The 6,000-nt window shown below is 40.0% G+C and overlaps 1 pseudogene; it reads right to left on the minus strand.

Annotated features, from left to right (window-relative positions):
• Window positions 1-2,831, minus strand: part of LOC133799795 (monocopper oxidase-like protein SKS2) — a 28,006-nt pseudogene extending 25,175 nt beyond the window's left edge.
• Window positions 2,832-6,000: the final 3,169 nt, after the last annotated feature.

The raw sequence follows: 6,000 nt of genomic DNA on the forward strand, positions 1-6,000 counted from the left end.
TTTTGGTTTTAGAAACCTCGTAGAGTCAGTTAGTTGCACAATTTCCGTTTCAAACTCACTTAGTAACGGCTCTAAGGTAGTAGGGTGTTACATCTTTTGTCTAAATCATTATCTTGATTACTCAATCAACTCATTAGTCATGGAACCCGATAGTGATCTAAGACCTCTTTCTATTTTTAAGGCCCTTGAGTGGGGACATTGGGAAAATATATGGCCACCAGACTATGCCAGCGACTAAAACCTTGTTACTAATGAACAAACATTTCTGTTACCCCCAAAACACAGGTAAAAATCGCATCTTTTTCAGGGAAAATCAAAGCAAAATGTAATAGCTTTAGGTTATAAAAAAAGCTAAAGTAACAGAGTTTTCTGGGTGGGAATCCCCTTGCAAAGAGCCCAAGACCCACAACAGAAACCAATGGCACGATTATAATAGGACTAAATAAGCCATTTATGAAGAATTTTTTGCTCTTTTGGCTAGACTATACGCGGATATTTTTCTTTTCATAATGTAAAAATTTTATTGTCTTATTCTTTGTGGCATTTCTAATTTCCAATTCATGTTGATTACAACTTATAGTTTAGTCCCTTCACTTATCTTTTTTATTCTCTCTTTTCAATCTGAATATGATTCAAACCACTTGTAAAATAATGTGACTAAAATTAATTGTATATTTATATAAATAATTTTTACACAAACATAATTCATTATATGTATAGTTTTATGATTCCATCCTTGAAACAAAGAGTGCAATAAATATAAAATATGTAGACTTCAGCAATTGATGATTTCATATTTTTATAATCTTTAAGAACAGTAGACTTTTTTCTTTCTTCTTCTTTTCTTATTTGGTCTTATTGAATAAATGTAAAGTAAGTATAGACTTGGAAATGTTTATCACATTAAATAGAAGTAAAAAAGAGGAAAAATCAATAAAATGCATGTTGCATATCTAAAACCAGAAAACAAAATTGAATTGAACTTACTTTCTGCTGCTTCTGCAATTCTTCTCACAAACATAGAGTCTATGACACTAATGTACGTTTCCTGGCCTAGATACCATGAGTTTAGATTGTCTATTCGAAGGTTCCACATGCCACTATTGTCTAGAGAAATCAAAATTGTTGTCCAAGCTCTGGGAAAGACCTGTAACCAGTGAAAAATCATTCTGTTAACAAGACATGATTCACTTCTGAAAGCACTAGTTGTTAATATTATTTAGTTATGTTAGTTTTTCTGCTGAAGTGTTTGTTATATGGTAGTTAGTTTCATAACTACCCCCTCTGTACTACTCATTCTCTATATAAATAAAGCTCTTTACTAACTCTCTTTAATGAGTTCAATTTAGGCACCATGAAAGCTGAGAAAAAAAACTGGTCCATGCACTATTTTACCGATCCCAGGAAACATCATTTCATTGTCACGACAAGAATCAAATGGAGGTTTTGCTGATCAAACTATTAAATTTGGTTATAGTTACAAGATAGGAGTACCTGTGTGGTGCTGCGAGCAACCCTGTCCCATTTGTTATAAGTGTTTCTGCTGTTTTCTTTCCATACTCCAAAATCCATACTACAGTAAAAAAGAGAAACTGTCCAACTCGTGTTCCTGACTTTTGCAATTTCAAAACAAGAAAAAATGCAAACGAAAAAAAAAACAAAAGCGAAAGCTCACCCCACTGCTGGCATTTTTATCCATTGTTACCAAGAATGAATATGACTGACCCACATGTATGTCCATGTTTGAGTAGTTTTGCTGAACTGTATATGATCCTTCAGTCTCAACAAGAAGTAAGTTGTGGTTTTGTATCCTGAAATTCAAACTAGTTGAGATACCGACATTATGCACCCGTAGACGGTATGTTTTTCCTGTTCAAGACAAAGTTACAATGAGATTAACATCCTACCTCATAATTCAATTTAACAATCATAACTAAACCTTACGTAGCCAAAAAGATAAACGAAAAAAGAGGCATATTATTTACTTTTTACCTGGTTCAACATTTACTAGAAGGAAAGGATTTCCTGCTGGAACAAGTGCCTCATCATATTGAAAGGGACCATGTCCACTTATAGTAATTCTGTCAGGAACTCCAAGGGCAATTCCATTTTCAACATCTTTTCTCAGTTCCTGTTACCCGATAAACATCAGTCTCATACCCAATAAAGTCAAGAGAAAGAATTCAGTAATAGATGTAGTAACAAGACATAAACTCACTTTATGACTCTTTGTATACCAGTCACTAATAAAGAGTGTAATATCTCCATCTGGCACCAGAAAAGGTAGTGGAATAACTGCTCTGTTGCTTATAATGACCCCCCCATACCCTCCTGCAGCTCTTTGAAAGTTCAAGGAAGGGAAGTAAAAGAAACCCCCTATCTGATCTTTCATGCCATCTTGCCAAGAGTTTTTCTTGTGCTGTATTCCATTCATGCATTTAAACATCATGCAAAAAAAAAAAGTATACATTTGAATTCGTCAACATTAAAAACAACTCTCATATGTTAATGGCACATAGACATTATACCATGTAATAAGAAATGGCTCATCGAGGTTATTCTTGACATTAACAACAACATTCCAGTTGGTAGTGACGTTGAAATCGGTCCGGGAAACTGCCCCTTTTTCCCAATAACTTAGAATAATGAAATAGCCAATGTCATTTTATCAATTGCCTCAAATGTTTAAGTCTTACACAGTAAAATACTAAAGCAAAAGGAGATAAACAGAGACTTAAAAGGTAATGCTGCTCAAAATGAAGTAAAATGCCAGATTGATTTCTCGTACTCTTTAAAAAAAAGTACACATAATCAAGTTGCCGGAAACACATATGCAAAATCGAAAATTAATTTTGAAAACCACATATTTTACGGATTCTATGAGATTCAAGCTGATAAATCTAACATCTACAACTAATTACTTACTTGGCTTGCCAAGCCTGAAGAGAATAACAAATTTGAGAAGCCCTACGACTGGAAATCGAAGGTTGACAGAGAGATAGAGAAAGACGAGAGAGAGAGAGAGAGAGTGAAGAGTTCGGAGACCGTACGACCAAGCCGAAGAAATGGGTCTCTTCTTTGTGTCGATATGTTGAAGGAAATGGGCAGAAATGTTGAAGGAAAGCTCAGAAATGGGGGTATCGGGTCTCAAAAATGGGGAAGAGAAAGGAGATGGGTGTCTCAGGATTCTCAAGTCTCAGAAATGAAAAAAAGTTTCTAAGTGGTGGGATGTGAATATATTACCGCCCTTTTTACATAAAAAGTAGCCCAATATAATACTCTACAATAATACTTTTCTATTAGTATTATATTGATTTGTTATGGAAATGGGTACTGGGTGTAGTGCCCCTCCCCTCCTCCACCGTCTAAACCCACTGGCATAGCCTCTCGCACTCGCACCTGCCACCAAATCCCTACCCTTCCCTCTGTTCCATCTAAGCCTTCTAGTCAGGTCAAGACATTGGCTCGCAAACGTAAGCACTCTACTGTTGTTGTGCCTGAGTCCACCCCGGACTCTCCACCTCCAGTGCGTCCTGCCAAGAAGCCCAAGGTCATGCCCCCACCTGCACCAAAGGCCCCGTCTTCCTCTTGGTTTTGCAAAGGCAAGGCATCTGCCTCCTCATCATTTAGAGGTAACGTCTTTTTGAATGCAACCTGTAAAAATCGGTTCACTGAGACTATTTCTTTGCGAAAATTACTGCCCGAGTGATTGTTGGATTACTCAGAGTTTACTTCTTTGGGCTTGTATGACATTATTGAGTTTCATGGGTAGAAAGAGTATGTGTCTGCTCTGCGTGTGCCCTATCCATCTTTGGTCCATGAATTTTATTCTAACCTTTCTGATGATGTTATTGATCTGGTTCATGAAAATTTTGGGAAAGTATTTTTGCGTGGAAATTGGATTCTGTTCACTCCATCGGTTATTGCAAAATGTTTACACCTGCCCCTGCTTGATGAGCCTACCTTCTCTGCTGAGTTTCATCCAGACATGGATGAGGTTGCTCGCACTCTCACTGGCAATCCTTCATAGACTTGGCCCATTTGCAATGCGGTTCTTGCTACTGACCTCACCCCTCTCTACCACGTTTTGCACGCTGTCTCTATCCTCAATTGGCAGCCCACTGCTCACAATTCCACAGTCGGGGCTGATCTGGCTAGCTTTCTCTTTGCTGTGGGTACTCGCGAGTCTATCAGTTTACCTCACTATCTTTTTAAGGTTATATTGGAGGCTGCCTTGTGGCCTGGAGTCTCTAGGATTTTGCCCCTGCCTTGTCTGATTCAACGTGTCGCTCATTGTTTCTATGTTGTCCCTTCCAAAAGCTTGGACACCCACATCTCTCTCAAGGTCATAAACTTGGCCTCCACTAGGTCCAGAGCTAAGAAGAGAGGTCCCTCAGTTCAGGATCCTATGGCTGCCTCTTCCTTTTGTGTCAAACAATCCTCATGGAAGTATCGCTTGTTTGACTGGATTCATTCTCTTAGCACTGAGTTTGAGTCCTTCAAATCTGAGTTTAGATTAGCCGAAGCTCAGAATCATGCACTTCCGTCTGCAGTTCTTAGTCACCTTGGTTTGCCTGCACACTCAGTCCCGTCCTCTGCTGTTGATCACTCTTTTGGGGAAGCATCACCATCTCAGGGGGAGGAAATCCCTAGTCCTACTGCCACTAGTTCTCGGCCTGCTGACACCCACTCCGTGCCTGTTGTCTCTGCCTCTCAGGGGGAGTTTGTTGTGCTGCCGGGAACCCTCAAGCATCGCAAGAAGAAGAAGCAACCTTCTTCATCCCAGTAATTGTGGTTCAGCTTTGGCATGCCCTCTGAACATTGAGGGGGAGTTTCTTTAGATTATCAGCATGCAGCCTAAACCTATCCTCGAGCATCACAATAGACGACAAACTTTCCTTTCTCCGAAGGAAGACTCAACACAGGTGCAGAAATAAGCCGTCGCTTCAGCTCTCGGAAACTGTTCTCAAACTTCTCAATCTAAACAAACTTTTGATTCTTTCTCATCAACTCTGTCATTGGTGAAGAAATCTTCGAGAACCCTTCTACGAACCGTCTATAATAACCTGCCAACCCAAGGAAACTCCGCACCTCCGAGGCGTTCCTTGGCCTCGACCAATCCCTTACTGCTTCTACCTTGGACGGATCCACCATAATCCCTTCTGCCCCAACTATGTGTCCAAGGAAAGTCACCTCTGGCAACCAAAACTCACACTTCTTAAACTTGGCGTACAACTGATGCTCCCTCAACCTCTGTAAAACCTGTCAAAGATGCTAGTCATGCTCTGCCTCTGAACTGTAGTATACTAAAATGTCGTCGATGAAGACAATAATGAACTGATCCAAAAAGTCCTTGAACACCCTGTTCATCATATCCATAAAAGCTGCTGGGGCATTGGTCAGACCGAAATACATGACCAAGAACTCATAATGGCCATACCGTGTCCGGAAGGTCGTCTTCGGTATGTCCTCATCTTTGATCCTCAGCTGGTGATAACCAGATCGAAGATCAATCTTTGAGAACACCGTCTTTCCCTGCAGCTGATCGAACAAGTCATCAATCCTTGGTAAAGGATACTTATTCTTGATAGTCAACTTGTTCAATTCTCTATAATCTATAGACATCCTCAAATTCCCATCCTTCTTCTTAACAAACGACACTGGAGCGCCCCATGGAGAATAACTAGGCCTAATGAATCCCAAATCCAGAAGTTCTTGCAACTGTATCTTCAACTCTTTCAGTTCTACTGGTGCCATTCTGTACGATGTCCTTGATACTGGTTTTGTCCTCGGTGCTAACTCAATCTCAAACTGAATCTCCCTGTGCGGCGGCAACCTTGGCAGATCCTCAGGAAATACATCTAAGAACTCACACACCAATCTGGTCTCTCCCTGCCCTGTTGGCATAACTCTTGCAATATCCACTACACTGGCCAGAAAACCTATGCATCCCCCCTGCAACAAGTCTCTGGATATTAATGCTGAAATCATGGGTACGTG

The sequence above is a fragment of the Humulus lupulus genome, chromosome 9 (genome assembly GCF_963169125.1).
Source record: "Humulus lupulus chromosome 9, drHumLupu1.1, whole genome shotgun sequence".
NCBI lineage: Eukaryota > Viridiplantae > Streptophyta > Magnoliopsida > Rosales > Cannabaceae > Humulus > Humulus lupulus.